A 16,286-nucleotide genomic window follows, 5' to 3' on the forward strand; every position below is an offset into this window, starting at 1 on the left:
TATGGACTTTTATTTAAGCATAACATGCTTCCAGGGAAGGTAATGGTTCCATTTCAGTCGCTAACCCCGTCTGTTACCACACCTGCTCCCATAGACCTTGAGCTGTGTTGCAAGACATGCAGTCCAAGCTTAGTCCTTGTTAGAGGATTTTTTTGTTTACGGAGTCAGTGTGTCACTGGGAAGACGTTCAACAACCAGCAGAAGTGACTTGTTGTGACGCAGTGCGGCAACCTCAGCAACCCGATAAGGAGTTGTCTGTACGACCCAGACAGTCTAGACAGCTTCGGGTTGTCACTGTACTTCCTCGCTTCCCCATGGTTGACAGTTCACAGACTGTGCAGCAGTACCATGATCTTGTGTCCGGCTCCGTCAGACGACTGGCTTTTAAGAGCTCCCACAAGTCGTCGCTGTCTGGAGATTCTCAGATGGACTATGGATCTGACCAAGGAACTGGGCCTCCTGGTCAATTTTGAGGAGTCTCAGCTCGTCCCATCCCAGACCATTGTCTCCCTGGGTATGGATCTTCAGAGTCGAGCTTTTCGGGCTTTTCCGTCGGCCCCAAGGATCTTCCAAGCCCTAGAATGCATCCAGAGCATGCTGAGAAGGAACCGATGCTCAGTCAGGTAGTGGATGAGTCTAACAGGGACACTTTCATCGCTGGCCCTGTTCATCGTGTTAGGGAGACTCCACCTCCCCCCCTTCAGTATCATCTAGCTGCTCACTGGATAAAGGACATGACGCTAGAGACGGTCTCAGTTCCTGTTTCCGAAGAGAGGAGGTCTTCTCTCGCGTGGTGTAAGAACAGCTTTCTTCTCAAGGAAGTCTACCTTTGGCTGTTCAGAAACCCGACCGCCGTCTCCTCTCGGACGCATCAGACACGGGCTGGGGTGCGACTTTGGACGGACAGGAATGCTCGGGAACATGGAATCAGGAACAAAGGACACTTCACATCAATTGCAAGGAGTTGTTGGCGGTTCTTCTGGCCTTGATAAACTTCAAGTCCCTCCAGCTTAACAAAGTGGTGGAGGTGGACTCTGACAACACCACAGCCCTGGCTTACATCTTCAAGCAGGGAGGGACTCTTTCGTGAAGTTGTTCTAGATCGCAAGGGACCTCCTCATCTGGTCTAAAGATCGAAAGCTCACGCTGGTAACGAGGTTCATTCAGGGCGGTATGAATGTCATGGCAGATCACCTCAGCCGGAAGGGTCAGGTCATCCCCACAGAGTGGACCCTTCACAAGAATGTTTGCAGCAGACTTTGGGCCCTGTGGGGTCAGCCAACCATAGATCTGTTCGCTACCTCGATAACCTAGAGACTCCTGTTGTATTGTTCTCCGATTCCAGACCCAGCAGCAGTTCACGTGGATGCTTTTCTGCTGGATTGGTTCCATCTCGACCTGTATGCATTCCCGCCGTTCAAGATTGTCAACAGGGTACTTCAGAAGTTCTCCTCTCGCAAAGGGACACGGCTGACGTTGGTTGGCTCCGCTCTGGCCCGCGAGAGAATGGTTCTTAGAGGTAATGCAATGGCTGGTCGACATTCCCAGGACTCTTCCTCTAGGAGTGAACCTTCTACGTCTACCTCACGTAAAGAAGGTACACCCAAACCTCCACGCTCTTCGTCTGACTGCCTTCAGACTTTCGAAAGACTCTCAAGAGCTAGGGGCTTTTCGAAGGAGGCAGCCAGAGCGATTGCCAAAGCAAGGAGAACATCCACTCTCAGAATCTATCAGTCTCAAGGGGAAGTCTTCCGTAGCTGGTACAAGACCAATGCAGTTTCCTCAACCAGTACCACTGTAACCCAGATTGCTGACTTCCTGTTATATCTAAGGAAAGTAAGATCCCTTTCAGCTCCTACGATCAAGGGTTACAGAAGTATGTTGGCAGCGGTTTTCCGCCACAGAGGCTTGGATCTTTCCACCAACAAAGATCTACAGGACCTCCCTAGGTCTTTTGAGACCTCAAAGGAACGTCGGTTGTCCACTCCAGGCTGGAATCTAGACGTGGTCCTAAGGTTCCTTATGTCATCAAGATTTGAACCTCTCCAATCAGCCTCTTTTTAGGACCTCACATTAAAAACTCTTTTCCTCGTGTGCTTGACAACAGCTAAAAGAGTAAGTGAGATCCACGCCTTCAGCAGGATCATTGTTTTCACATCTGAAACGGCTACATGTTCCTTGCAGCTCGGTTTTTGCTAAACGAGCTTCCTTCACGTCCTTGGCCTAAGTCGTTCGAGATCCCAAGCCTGTCCAACTTGGTGGGGAATGAACTGGAGAGAGTACTTTGCCCAGTTAGAGCTCTTAGGTACTATCTAAAAAGGTCTTAACCTTTACGAGGACAATCAGAAGCCTTATGGTGTGCTATCAAGAAACCTTCTTTTCCAAGTTCTAAGAACTCAGTTTCTTACTATTCAGGCTTCTGATTAGGGAAGCACATTCTCATCTGAAGGAAGAAGACCTTGCTTTGCTGAAGGTAAGGACACATGAAGTGGGAGCTGTGGCTACTTCAGTGGCCTTCAAACAGAGCCATTCTCTGCAGAGTGTTATGGATGCAACCTATTGGAGAAGCAAGTCAGTGTTCGCATCATTCTATCTCAAAGATGTCCAGTCTCTTTACGAGTACTGCTACACCCTGGGACCATTCGTAGCAACGAATGCAGTAGTAGGCGAGGGCTCAGCCACTACATTCCCATAATCCCATAACCTTTTAACCTTTCTCTTGAATACTTTTTATGGGTTGTACGGTCGGCTAAGAAGCCTTCCACATCCTTGTTGATTTGGCGGGTGGTCAATTCTTTCTTGAGAAGCGCCGAGGTTAAAGGTTGTGATGAGGTCCTTTAGTATGGGTTGCAGCCCTTGATACTTCAGCACCTTAGAGTTGTTCAGCCTCCTAAGAGGAACGCTGCGCTCAGTAAGGAAGACGAACTTATTTAAGGCAGAGTAATGGCTCAAGTCGACTTCCTTACCAGGTACTTGTAATTTCATTGTTATTTTGAATAACTGATAATATGAAATACGGGATACTTAGCTTCTTGATATACATGTACACTGGTTTTCACCCACCTCCCTGGGTGTGAATCAGCTACATGATTATCGGGTAAGTTTAATATTGAAAAATGTTATTTTCATTAGTAAAATAAATTTTTGAATATACTTACCCGATAATCATGATTTAATTGACCCACCCTTCCTCCCCATAGAACCAGTGGACCGAGGAAAAATTGAAGTGGTGTCAACAAGAAGTACTGCAGTACCTGGCCACAGGTGGCGCTTGTGAGTACACCCCCCTCTTGTATAGCGATCGCTGGCGTATCCCTTCCGTAGAATTCTGTCGGGCAACGGAGTTGACAGCTACATGATTATCGGGTAAGTATATTCAAAAATTTATTTTACTAATGAAAATAACATATTTACTGTTGGTGTATTTTTTTTTTTCAGACAGAATAAGTCCGTTAGTTTACCATGCAGAAGTCTAGAATCCCTAATAATCCATAATATTTGAAAATAAGCTAAAAATAGGTGATCTTGAAAATTTCCAAAATATATCTGAATGAATAGGTTATCAGCGTATTTTTTTAATTTATCTTTTTCAATATTAAACTTAACCGGTGATTATAATAGCTGCAACTCTGTTGCTCGACAGAAAACTCTAAGGTAAAATTCTCCAGCGATCGCTACACAGGTTGCGGGTGTGCCCAACAGCGCCATCTGTCGTCCAGATACCCAGTACTCAATGTAAACAAAGAACTCAATTTTCTCTCTGTCGTGCTACCGACAAGACGTACTTATTCGCTGATGCTAACTGGATTTGTTTTCACAACTATTTGGTGAAGTACACTATTCTAGTTTTGAGCTTTCGCTGTGCAGGCTTTCTCTTCGCAATTCCTTGAACCCTTTTTGATTACGGATTCTTTGTTGATGACTTTTTGATAGTTTTTGAATTCCCCTTTGACCAATTCAAAATGGCTGACCCTTCACAAGTCCCAAAATTTAGGAAGTGCAATGCTAGGGACTGTTCAAGGCGTCTTCCGAAGGCCTCTATCGACCCTCACACTGTTTGTTCCAATTGTCGGGATAAAACCTGTCAATTGGAAGATCGATGTGAGGAGTGCGTTGGGCTTTCGGAATTCGATTTTATCGAATTCCAAAAGTATACACGTAGGCTAGAGAGAGATAGAGTTAGGAGAAGTTCCTCTCGTTCTGTTGACATTTCCTCTCCTCATGCCCCACAACCTATTCCTTCCCCTGTAGTGGTTGCTCCTGATCCCCCTTCTGGCACTCAGGAACCTTCGATGGCTGATATGATGCGTGCCATCCAAGCTCTGGGTGAGAGAGTTGAGTCCCTGGCTAGTGACTGTAATCAGCTCATGGCGGATGTGAAGGAGCTGAAGTGTAAAACTGCAGTGGGAAGTGTTAAAGTGAGTGATAGTGTTGTGGATAGTGTTGCGCTTGAGGGTTCGTCTGTTCGTGCCTGTCGTCCTCCTAGTCCGGGACCTCTTGCAAGCTCCCAAGTCCAGGGGAGAAGCAATGTCGTACGACAAATGGGTTCGAGAGGCTTTAATCAGCGAACAGACGTTCCCTCCGTGGTATCGGGCGTATCTACCCAAGATCGCCCCTGCCTAACAAAGACGAGAGAGCCCATTTATACCTCGTCTTCGGAAGGTGTTTCTCGAAAGAAACCATGGACCAAGGTCTCACGACCGTTAAAGCGCAAGTCGGTCCCTTCCGCGCAAGTCCAACGGCCCAGTTGTAGCCACTGGGTCAGTTCGGACTCGCTGCAGTCATCCGATGACTGCTCACCTCCTAAGAGAGGCAAAGCGGTACCGCTTCAGACTGTTACACCGTCTGTCGCCGCACCTGCTCCTGTAGACCCTAAGTGGTCTTTACTGCAAGACATGCAGTCTCAACTAACGTCGCTTATGCAGGACTTTCGTGCGGAGAAGGTTGCTGCCGCACCAGCTAGTGCAGCTCCTTGCCTACAACCACCCACTCGATCGGTTGTGCGTCCTGGGGACGCTGAGGTAACCTTCTCACGCACTCCAGTTGAGAGAGTTCCGCCACCCATGCGTTCCAGTGTGATCTGCCAGCCGCATGTTGACGTTCAGCGACGCACGGAGGTATCCGTTGACGTTCGGGAGGTTCAACAACCGTCAGAGTTGTTTTGTTTTGACGCGGTGCGTCAACCTCCGCAACCCAGTGTGGTTGCCACTGCTCACCCACATCGGTCTAGACAGTCTGGAGTAGACGCTGTGCGTCCCCGCGCTGCTATGGTTGTTGCCAGCTCACAGACTGGGCAACAGTTCCATGACGTTGCGTCCGGCTCAGTCACGCATGCACCCGTGCGGCCGGACTCAGCCAACCAGCCGTTACCCACTCCGTTGCCGTTCCCTCATCAGTTATCGGATGAGGGACTTTCTGATGATGATGGTGCTGCACATGAAGATGAACCGCACTCAGAACTGGACGAGCCTAAGTCTACGCAACCCTCTTTGGACTTTAGGAAAGTTTTGGCCCTGTTCAAAGAGATGTTTCCGGACCAGTTTGTGTCTGTAGCTCCGCGTTTGCCTCCGTCAGAGTTTGTGTTAGGCATGCCGTCAACCACTCCTGCCTTTACTAGACTCGTCCTCGCACGCTCGTCCAAGAGAGCTTTGCGAGTGATTGGAGAATGGCTGCAGTCCAAAAAGAGTTTAGGGAAGACAGCTTTTACGTTTCCCCCTGCTAGACTCTCTTCTAGATCGAGCGTCTGGTATGCCACGGGAGAAGTTCTCGGCTTGGGAGTTCCTGCCTCTGCCCAGGGCGACTTCTCAAGTCTTGTAGACTCTCCCCGCCGCCTAGCCATGAGACGCTCGAAGATATGTTGGTCATCTTCGGACCTGGACCACCTTTTGAAAGGGATATTTAGAGCCTTCGAGGTATTTAACTTCTTAGACTGGTGTCTAGGAGCTCTAAGCAGAAAGATCTCTCCGACGGAGAAGGAGACTTCCTTGCTCATTATGTCCTGCATGGACAAGGCCGTACGTGATGGGTCTAATGAGCTTGCTGCATCCTTTGTGTCCGGAGTCCTTAAGAAGCGTGAAAACCTGTGTTCATTCCTTTCAGCTGGAGTTACACCATGCCAGAGATCCGAACTTCTGTTTGCTCCTCTTTCTAAGTGCCTTTTTCCAGAGGACCTAATTAAGGAGATTGCCGCTTCTTTGATACAGAAGGATACTCACGATCTTGTTGCGTCCTCTGCTCGCAAAGCCACCCCTTTGCCTACCTTGTCAGCTAGACCAAGGATGGACACTCCAGCGTCCCGTTTTATTCCGCCCTTTCGTGGCAGAGCCTCCAGCAGAGGAGGTGCTCGTGCCGAAGGGAGACGTGGAAAGAAGAAAGGAACCAAGTCCTTTAAGGGCAGAGTCTGACTGCCAGCTTCTTCAGACAGCAGTGGGAGCCAGACTCAAGAACTTCTGGCAGACCTGGGATAAGAGAGGCGCAGATGCACAATCTGTGAAGTTGCTCAGAGAGGGGTACAAGATCCCGTTTGTACGAAAACCCCCTCTAGCAACGTCCCCCATCGATCTCTCTCCCAGGTACAGAGAGGAAGACAAGAGACGAGCATTGAAACAGGAAGTGTCTCTCTTACTAGAGAAGGGAGCGGTAGTCAAAGTCCTGGACCATCAAACCCCAGGATTCTACAACCGTCTCTTCTTGGTGTCCAAGAAGACAGGAGGGTGGAGGCCGGTGCTAGACGTCAGTGCGCTGAATGTCTTTGTCACAAAGCAGACGTTCTCCATGGAGACCACAAAGTCGGTTCTAGCAGCGGTCAGAAGGGAAGACTGGATGGTCTCGTTAGACCTAAGGAACGATTTCTTCCACGTCCCCATCCACCCGGACTCCCAACCTTTTCTGAGATTCGTTTTCGAAAAGGTTGTCTACCAGTTTCAAGCCCTGTGCTTTGGCCTAAGCACAGCTCCTCTTGTGTTTACGAGGCTGATGAGGAATGTAGCCAAATTCCTTCATTTAGCGGACATCCGAGCCTCCCTCTATTTGGACGACTGGCTTCTCAGAGCTTCTTCCAGTCGTCGCTGTCTGAAGGATCTAAAGTGGACTCTAGATCTGACCAAGGAATTGGGTCTCCTTGTCAATATGGAAAAGTCACAAGTGGTCCCATCCCAAACTATTGTGTATTTAGGGATGGAGATTCACAGTCTAGCTTTTCGGGCTTTTCCGTCGGCCCCCAGAACAAGCCAAGCCCAGTTATGCATCCAGAACATGCTGAAGAAGGAACGATGTTCGGTCAGGAAGTGGATGAGTCTGATAGGGACGCTATCATCCCTGGAACAGTTCGTAGCATTAGGAAGACTACACCTCCGTCCTCTTCAATATCACCTAGCATTTCACTGGAAAAAGGACAAGACGCTAGAAGCGGTCTCGATCCCCATTTCCGAGAAGATGAAGTCTTGCCTGACATGGTGGAAGGACAGTATCAGCCTCAGAGAGGGTCTGCCCCTGGCTGTTCAGACTCCCAACCACGTTCTCTTCTCGGACGCATCGGACGTAGGCTGGGGCGCGACATTAGACGGTCGGGAATGCTCGGGAATATGGAACTCGAGTCAAAGGACAATGCATATCAACTGCAAGGAGCTACTGGCAGTACATCTGGCCTTGAAAAGCTTCAGGTCTCTCCTTCAAGGCAAAGTGGTGGAGGTGAACTCGGACAACACCACGGCTTTGGCGTACATCTCCAAGCAAGGAGGGACCCACTCACTGACGTTGTACGAGATCGCAAGGGACCTCCTCACCTGGTCAAAAGGTCTAAACATATCGCTAGTTACGAGGTTCATCCAAGGCAACTTGAATGTCATGGCAGATTGTCTCAGTCGGAAGGGACAAATTCTTCCAACAGAATGGACCCTCCACAAGGATGTATGCAAGAGTCTTTGGGCCACCTGGGGCCAGCCGACCATAGATCTCTTCGCAACCTCGATGACCAAGAGGCTCCCAATATATTGCTCACCAATCCCGGACCCAGCAGCAGTTCATATAGATGCCTTTCTCCTAGATTGGTCACATCTAGATCTATATGCATTCCCTCCGTTCAAGATTGTCAACAAGGTACTGCAGAAGTTCGCCTCTCACGAAGGGACAAGGTTGACGCTAGTTGCTCCCCTCTGGCCCGCGAGAGAATGGTTCACCGAGGTACTTCGATGGCTAGTAGACGTTCCCAGAACGCTTCCCCTAAGGGTGGACCTTCTACGTCAGCCACACGTAAAGAAGGTACACCAAGGCCTCCACGCTCTTCGTCTGACTGCCTTCAGACTATCGAAAGACTCTCGAGAGCTAGAGGCTTTTCGAAGGAGGCAGCCAGAGCGATTGCTAGAGCAAGGAGAACATCCACCCTTAGAGTCTACCAATCGAAGTGGGAAGTCTTCCGAAACTGGTGCAAGTCAGTATCCGTATCCTCGACCAGTACCTCTGTAACTCAAATAGCTGACTTCCTCTTATATCTGAGGAAAGAACGATCTCTTTCAGCTCCCACTATCAAGGGTTACAGAAGCATGTTGGCATCAGTCTTCCATCACAGAGGCTTAGATCTTTCCAACAATAAAGATCTACAGGACCTCCTTAAGTCTTTTGAGACCACGAAGGAGCGTCGTTTGGTTACACCTGGTTGGAATTTAGACGTGGTACTAAGATTCCTCATGTCAGACAGGTTCGAGCCGCTACAATCAGCCTCCCTGAAAGATCTCACCTTAAAGACTCTTTTCCTGGTTTGCTTAGCCACAGCTAAAAGAGTCAGTGAGATTCATGCCTTCAGCAAGAACATCGGTTTCTCATCTGAAACGGCTACATGTTCTCTACAACTTGGTTTTCTAGCCAAAAACGAGCTGCCTTCTCGACCTTGGCCAAAATCGTTCGATATTCCAAGCTTATCGAATATGGTTGGAAATGACCTAGAAAGAGTCTTATGCCCTGTGAGAGCTCTTAAGTTCTATTTAAAACGAACTAAACCTTTACGAGGCCCGTCTGAAGCTTTATGGTGTTCAGTTAAGAAACCATCTTTGCCTATGTCAAAGAATGCTTTATCCTATTTTATCAGACTGTTAATACGAGAAGCTCATTCCCATCTGAATGAGGAAGACCAAGCTTTGCTGAGGGTAAGGACACACGAAGTTAGAGCTGTCGCTACTTCCGTGGCCTTTAAACAAAATAGATCTCTGCGAAGTATAATGGACGCTACCTATTGGAGAAGCAAGTCAGCGTTCGCGTCTTTTTATCTTAAGGATGTCCAGTCTCTTTACGAGGACTGCTACACTCTGGGACCATTTGTAGCAGCGAGTGCAGTAGTGGATGAGGGCTCAACCACTACAATTCCCTAATTCCATAACCTTTTTAATCTTTCTCTTGAAATGTTTTTTATTGTTGTTTTTGGGTTGTCCGGAAGGCTAAGAAGCCTTTCGCATCCTGGTTGATTTGGCGGGTGGTCAAAGTCATTTCTTGAGAAGCGCCTAGATTAGGGGTTTTGATGAGGTCCTGTTGTATGGGTTGCAACCCTTGATACTTCAGATCCTAGGGGTCAATCAGCATCCTGAGAGGATCGCGAGGCTCCGTAAGGAAGACGTACTGTACTTAAAAAGGCAGAGTAATTGTTAAAGTCGACTTCCTTACCAGGTACCTATTTATTTTGTTTTTGTTATTTTGATAACTTCTAAAATGAAATAAAAATTCTTAGCTCATAATAATGTAAACATATAATGCTGGTCTCTACCCACCCCCCTGGGTGTGAATCAGCTATTATAATCACCGGCTAAGTTTAATATTGAAAAATGTTATTTTTATAATAAAATAAATTTTTGAATATACTTACCCGGTGATTATAAATTAAAGGACCCTCCCTTCCTCCCCAATAGAGACGCAGTGGAACGAGGAGAAAATTGAGTTCTTTGTTTACATTGAGTACTGGGTATCTGGACGACAGATGGCGCTGTTGGGCACACCCGCAACCTGTGTAGCGATCGCTGGCGAATTTTACCTTAGAGTTTTCTGTCGAGCAACAGAGTTGCAGCTATTATAATCACCGGGTAAGTATATTCAAAAATTTATTTTATTATAAAAATAACATTTTTTTAAAATAGTACATTATATATACATATATGGATAACTGATATTCTTTACATTGCCTTAAATGTATAACAATAACAGCATATAATTATTTTTGCCATGGCAGTTGTCTAAAAATAAAATTTTCACTGCTCAGTAAGATGTATAAGAAATCAAGGTAGTAGTGGCTGAGAGGGGATGCTGTTTACACACCTCTCTATTCACTAGAGCCTCTATCTTGCTAAAACAAAGGGGTTTACATATGGTATCCTTTTTTTTTTTATTTCAGTTTAAGCTTTTCATTAAAAAAATTAATACCACATGAATTACAGGCAGTTTAACTGATATATTAACATTTAGCAGTCAACCAAACATAAGTTTAGATTTGGTACAGAATGAAGTTATATGAAAATGCACTAAAGTTTTAAATCCTTCCTAAATGATGAATACATTTGAAAATTAGTGAATCGCCTCCATCCCTTTCGCTGTGAAGTTGAAAGTGTAAAGTGGAATCAAGAAATCACAAGTGACTTGCCATTTCACTTAAAATATTTGAGAAAGAAGATATTCTCACACATAGGGTAATTATACTCAACCATTCCCAGGTAGAGGTCAACACTTAAAACACTCATTTTAAATATTAGAATATCTTACGACTTGTATATTACGCAAAGTCTTAGTACAGTACTGTATACCCTAATTTTCTGTATTTTTAATAAAAAACTATGCATATGAACAACATGCAATTGAAATCTAAGATGAACATGTCTACATTTTGCAATGTATGCTGATAGTTGAACATTTTCTTTAGGGGTTAGAATTACTGCACTTCCTGTACCTGTATTGTCACTATTATTTATGGTATCATTACTGAAAGAAAACACACAATAACATGTAAAAACTGTACAAATAAATTTCTACCTGCCAGGATTAAACTACATTATAAGTTAGTATGATATTTCTAGACTTACAAGACTTAACTAGAAGACTGTCCTGAGGTAGAAATTGGTGGACATTAAGGTTAAAGAAATTGGACTGCTTAGTACAAAGACACTAACAAGAATATATGGAAATAGAGAGGGAGAAATACTTGCTTGTATACCCACTAAGCTGCTGCAAAGAACCTATAGTAATGTTCACAATTTTCATACATTAGTTTCAGTTTTTTTTCAAGTACTGTAGTATTGATAATGCTCTTCAAAAGCAAATAATAAATAGTACAGCACTCCCAACAGGGATTTTTTACAACAAACCAAACCAGCCCATATTACCTCATAGTGCCTCTGTATAGTATTCCCAGTAGAGCATACAAACATTTAAACTTTTAGTGAAAAGATGTTCCATTTGACCCTTGGGGAATTATTACCCCCATGAAGGTAGTACAAATGTTGAAATGTGTTTGATCCCTACTCCTGTATGTACTACTGTAAAGGGTATGTAGATTATAACAAGACAACTAATCTGCATTCATGAAATAAATCAAACACGGATGTTCTGGAGAGAGTTTGTCCAACATCTATGACATCTATTATATGTAATGAAAGGTAAACTAGAATAAGGGTAATGCACTAAAACAGAATAAACTCACCAAAGTAGCATAATATTCATCATTTCATGAAGATTGAAATGCATGTACAGTAATTTTGTTTTGCCTCTCAATTAGTTGCATCTCTTTTCCCCATGAATATTTTAGGGATACTTGCAGAATGTAATTTCTATGTGTAGAAGATAATGTTGAGTGTTTACAGTTATGCATGTTATGTGTGACTACTACAGTAGTTTCCAAGTTGCATCAATTGTGTCAGAATATTAGATACTTCAGAATAACGGCTTTGATAAATTTTATTAAATTTTAATTAATTGGAAAAAGAGATCATATAATATAAAAGATCAAATTTTAAAGGCTATACCATCCAAGCTGATAATTTTAAGTTGGTGATCTAGTTAAATTATTTACTGTAATCTACAGTAGCCTAAATATAATACATAATGATAATGAATTGTCCAGTTGGTAGCAGGTTTCTTCATAGTTTGTCTGGCCAAAGTAAATGGTGTTCAATTATCAACATGAGATCACTTTCAACACTGTACCTACTAGGATTGTATTTTATATATTTCCTTTTGAAATAGGGAAGATTCTTCATTTGTGCAGGAAAGGAGCAAATATATTATGCAGTATCAGGGTATTCACCCATAATGTGAGTTCTCATAGGGAAATAGTGCCGTCAGTGCACCTCATGCTGTGCACTTTATGTATCACTAAGGCATCATTGCAGTACCCCTTAAGCCCACAGCTTCACCCACATCTTAGCCTCCCCAGCTTTAGTTCCAGGCCCTATGGTCCAAATTCCATACATCCACCCTGAAATGTGTGACATGCACTGTCTTCATGGAAACTTTATGTAAATGCTACAACTCATAAATAATGACCCAAGACACCTGACAGTGAATGTTTTTGGGATCTTATCCCAAATCTTATCGACTTGTGTAGAATGCTACAGTGCCCCAGTCCTTTGTTTCTTAGGGTTGTGATGACCGATGTGGTAACATCCCTGACTGGTGAACATAGAATGGGGTTCAAGTCCCACTCAAACATGTTAGTTTGTTTGATTGTTGCAACCTCGCCATCCTTGTGAGCTAAGGATGGGGAAGCCTGTAGGTCTATTTGCTGAGTCACCAGCAGCCATTGCCTGGCCCTCCTTGGTCCTAGCTTGGGTGGAGAGCGGCTTGGGCACTGATCACATGCATATATGGTCAGTCTCTAGGGCATTGTACTGCTCGATAGGGCAATATCACTGATCCTCTCATACCAGTTTCTAAAGTTGCTAGGCCGAATTAATCCATCTTGTATATTGCTTGGTTTTGCTTCTTGTATATGTGAGGCCACTATTTTAGCAGAAGCAAAGAAAGCAACTCTGTACTCTTATTGATATATTTTGTTAAATTCTTTTTTCTTTTGTTTATTGTTTTGATAAAAGTTGTTTTCCCATTATTCCCTAGAGGAGGCATTAATGCTGTTGTATAACATCATAATTAACTGCCATGGTCATGGTAATGGTTTGTAATTGTGCTACATTCATAGCCACTATTGTATTGATAATGACTATTTCTAGTATTGGATCACCTAAGGTTTAAACAGAAGGTGATAAAAAGGACCTACTCCAGATGGGAAGGTAAAGACTGTTAGTTCTGTATATACCTTTATATTTCAATGGTTCTGTGAGGAAAAATTAACATTGGTCATTCATTCCTTCATGCCTGGCTCACCTTTCCTTTGTGAGTACTGTAGGTGGCACTTTGTTCTCTAGGATCAGATTATACCAAACTTTCTTTCATATCTTTGTACAATTCAATCTAAATGCCTACAAAGATGTACTAATAGAAATAAATGTGTTGATTTTTTTGCAGGCTTTGCCTACATCGTCGGCAATTTCTACCTTGCTGAGCCTTGTGTTAATCATAGCTCCCTGGTGCTCCATGCACCCTTAGCTAACAACCTTTGTGTTTGATTTGTATTTACAAAAACATAAAACTACCCCCACCCCCTTACAGCAAGAGCACTCTAGGTATTCAAAGAATTATTTTTCGCAAGTTTGTTAGTTTTTGTGCAGCATATTATTGTTATGTGCTAGATAATAACAGTACAGTTAATGTTCTTAAACTTTGACCCTTCTTATCCTCTGAACTATGACTTCCCAGTCACAATTTTAAGTTTTCTTGGCAGAGGATACTTCATCACATTCTTCTCTTATTATTTTTCATAAGAATTTTACTTGACATTTCTTGTATGTACACATTTATTGTTTTCTGTATAGTTTTACTTACAGTTCTCGACTTTTTTTTTTTTTTTTTTTTTTTTACAAATGATTGTTTTATTTCATGAGTACCACTCAGTCAAGTAAATGATATTAACAAAAGGCCTATTTTATCTATGATAGTAATCATAGTGGGACAGAAAGTACCTAAGTTTTTATTGGATCAGAAAAAGATACTAAGAATCTCTCTCTCTCTCTCTCTCTCTCTCTCTCTCTCTCTCTCTCTCTCTCTCTCTCTCTCTCTCTCTCTCTCTCTCTCTCTCTCTCTCTCTCTCTCTCTGTTTTTAATTTTCTTTGAGGGATTCTCTCTGTTTTTAATTTTCTTTGAGGGATTCATCAAGTTGTCTAGATATATCCAGGAACAGAGGACAGTAGAGGTCTGAGCTTTCCTCAGAGTTAACAATATGACAGCTCTTTATTTTAAGGACTGTTCTCCTAGTCCTGTCAAACATGGAAACCTTGTGCCCTACAGGACCTACAAGATATGTTTGTCGCATACACTCATAGGTAACATGAAGAAGAAAGATGTAGGAAAAGGTCCTTCATCGGAGTCAATGAAAGACCAGAACAGCAATGTGAAAAGAATTTCAGAAAGATCTACTAGGTCAATTTCTCCCATTGCAAAGAACATGATATGGAGAACTCTAATAACGTCTCAAATAAAGCCTGAAAAGGAATATATACCAGAAGGCCTATAAACTTCCGTAGGATCGTGGATAGTTAAGGAGGATGATTGGTCTTGACCTGTCGCTAAAAAACATGAGAATTAGGAGCAGCAAAATTTGGTAAAAGCATATCAGAAAGTAGATTTTTTACTGTCCAAACTTTTTTTTCTATTCTTTTTTTTTTCTTTTGACGTACCTGTAACAAAATTTCTTTGAAGAAGTGAGTGATTATTTTCTGGAGTTTCTTCATGTAACTCGACTTATTACAGGGTAACTGGTGCCATTAGTTTTAGAGTTTGGAAACCTCTACTGAAATAAGGACTTTAAAAATGGTAAACGACCTTTCAATGACACACCAATAACACTTTTTTTAAAACTTAATAATCTTTTTGACAAAATATTGAGTTTTCTGCATTTTATTCTTTTGGCAATTGCATTTATGACATTAAATGTACATATTGTAATTATATCAAACATAATTGTGCTTTAATATTCAAATGAGAATGTCACTTTGAAAAAAATTAAAGCACGCCAATTATGTCTTTTCATCAAAATGGATAAAGTTCTTATCAAATGATACTCCTCACGAGGTCTTGAGGACATCATTTGTTCTTATATGTTTTTTAGAAGATCCCGAAGAATTGAAAAAGAAACATATGAAAGATAGTTTCCTGTCTTACCAAGACGATTCATTAGAATGATCATATAAGAAATGAAATGAGACACTGTTTCTATCAAATGATATATGTAGTCACAAGTCAAGAAAAAAAAAAATGAAATTGAAATGCTGATATTCCAAACTCTATTGCAGCTTCATTCTCATTCTCCCTCTGCTACGTGTGCTTTAACTAAGAAATTTAAGCTATGCAAAAAAAAGGTAAGGAAGCAGTCTGATGATTTTGAACAACTATTCAGAATTAATTAAGACGATGGTCTCTCACTAGAGAGCATACCTCTATCAATGCCATTCAAAGGCGAGTAAATTTATTCTAACAGCTAATTAATGGTGACTTGATTTTAACACTAGGTTTGGGTTAATTACCAGATTCCATTTTTTTTTGATGGAGTAATGAGAATGGTTATTTGCAAGATGGCTACCATGCCAGTAAATCCTCAAACCTTCATCAATATTCACCACTAGTTAATTATCTATGAGGGGTGGTTTATAATAGAGTTTTGCATATGTATGCTACATTCTTCATCATCTCTTTAAAAATGCAGAACACTTCCACACTCATACACTCGCCCACAGACAGACAAGGTAAAAAAAAATTATACCTTTGCAGTTTCAAATCATAGGCAAAATGAGCTTACAAAATATGAAAAATTGAGTATGGTTGTTTGTTGGTTAACTGAGCAGCAACAGTAAGAGCGAGCCTGTTTCTTTGTAGGCCAGTTTGTTTTCAAGATTCGTTGCCATTTTCCATCAATATCAAATGCTTTGTAATCATGAAATAAGTGAAAATCCTGTTGAATAAATTTCTTCAAAGCACTATCTGAATTTGATTTATACCTTCACCAATAAGATTTTGTATTGTTTACACAATTTCAAATTATTTAAATATTGTGGTTTACTCTTATGAAAGAGATTGGCTTTGACATTTTACATCAATAATTTACCCAAGATGTCTGATTGCAGTACGCCTACGTACGGCATGCAACTGTATGAACCATGATCTGTAAGCTATTTCTTCAATGTTTTATGAAATGTAGTTCCTATTAA

The sequence above is a fragment of the Palaemon carinicauda genome, chromosome 4, assembly GCF_036898095.1.
Source record: "Palaemon carinicauda isolate YSFRI2023 chromosome 4, ASM3689809v2, whole genome shotgun sequence".
NCBI classification, from domain to species: domain Eukaryota; kingdom Metazoa; phylum Arthropoda; class Malacostraca; order Decapoda; family Palaemonidae; genus Palaemon; species Palaemon carinicauda.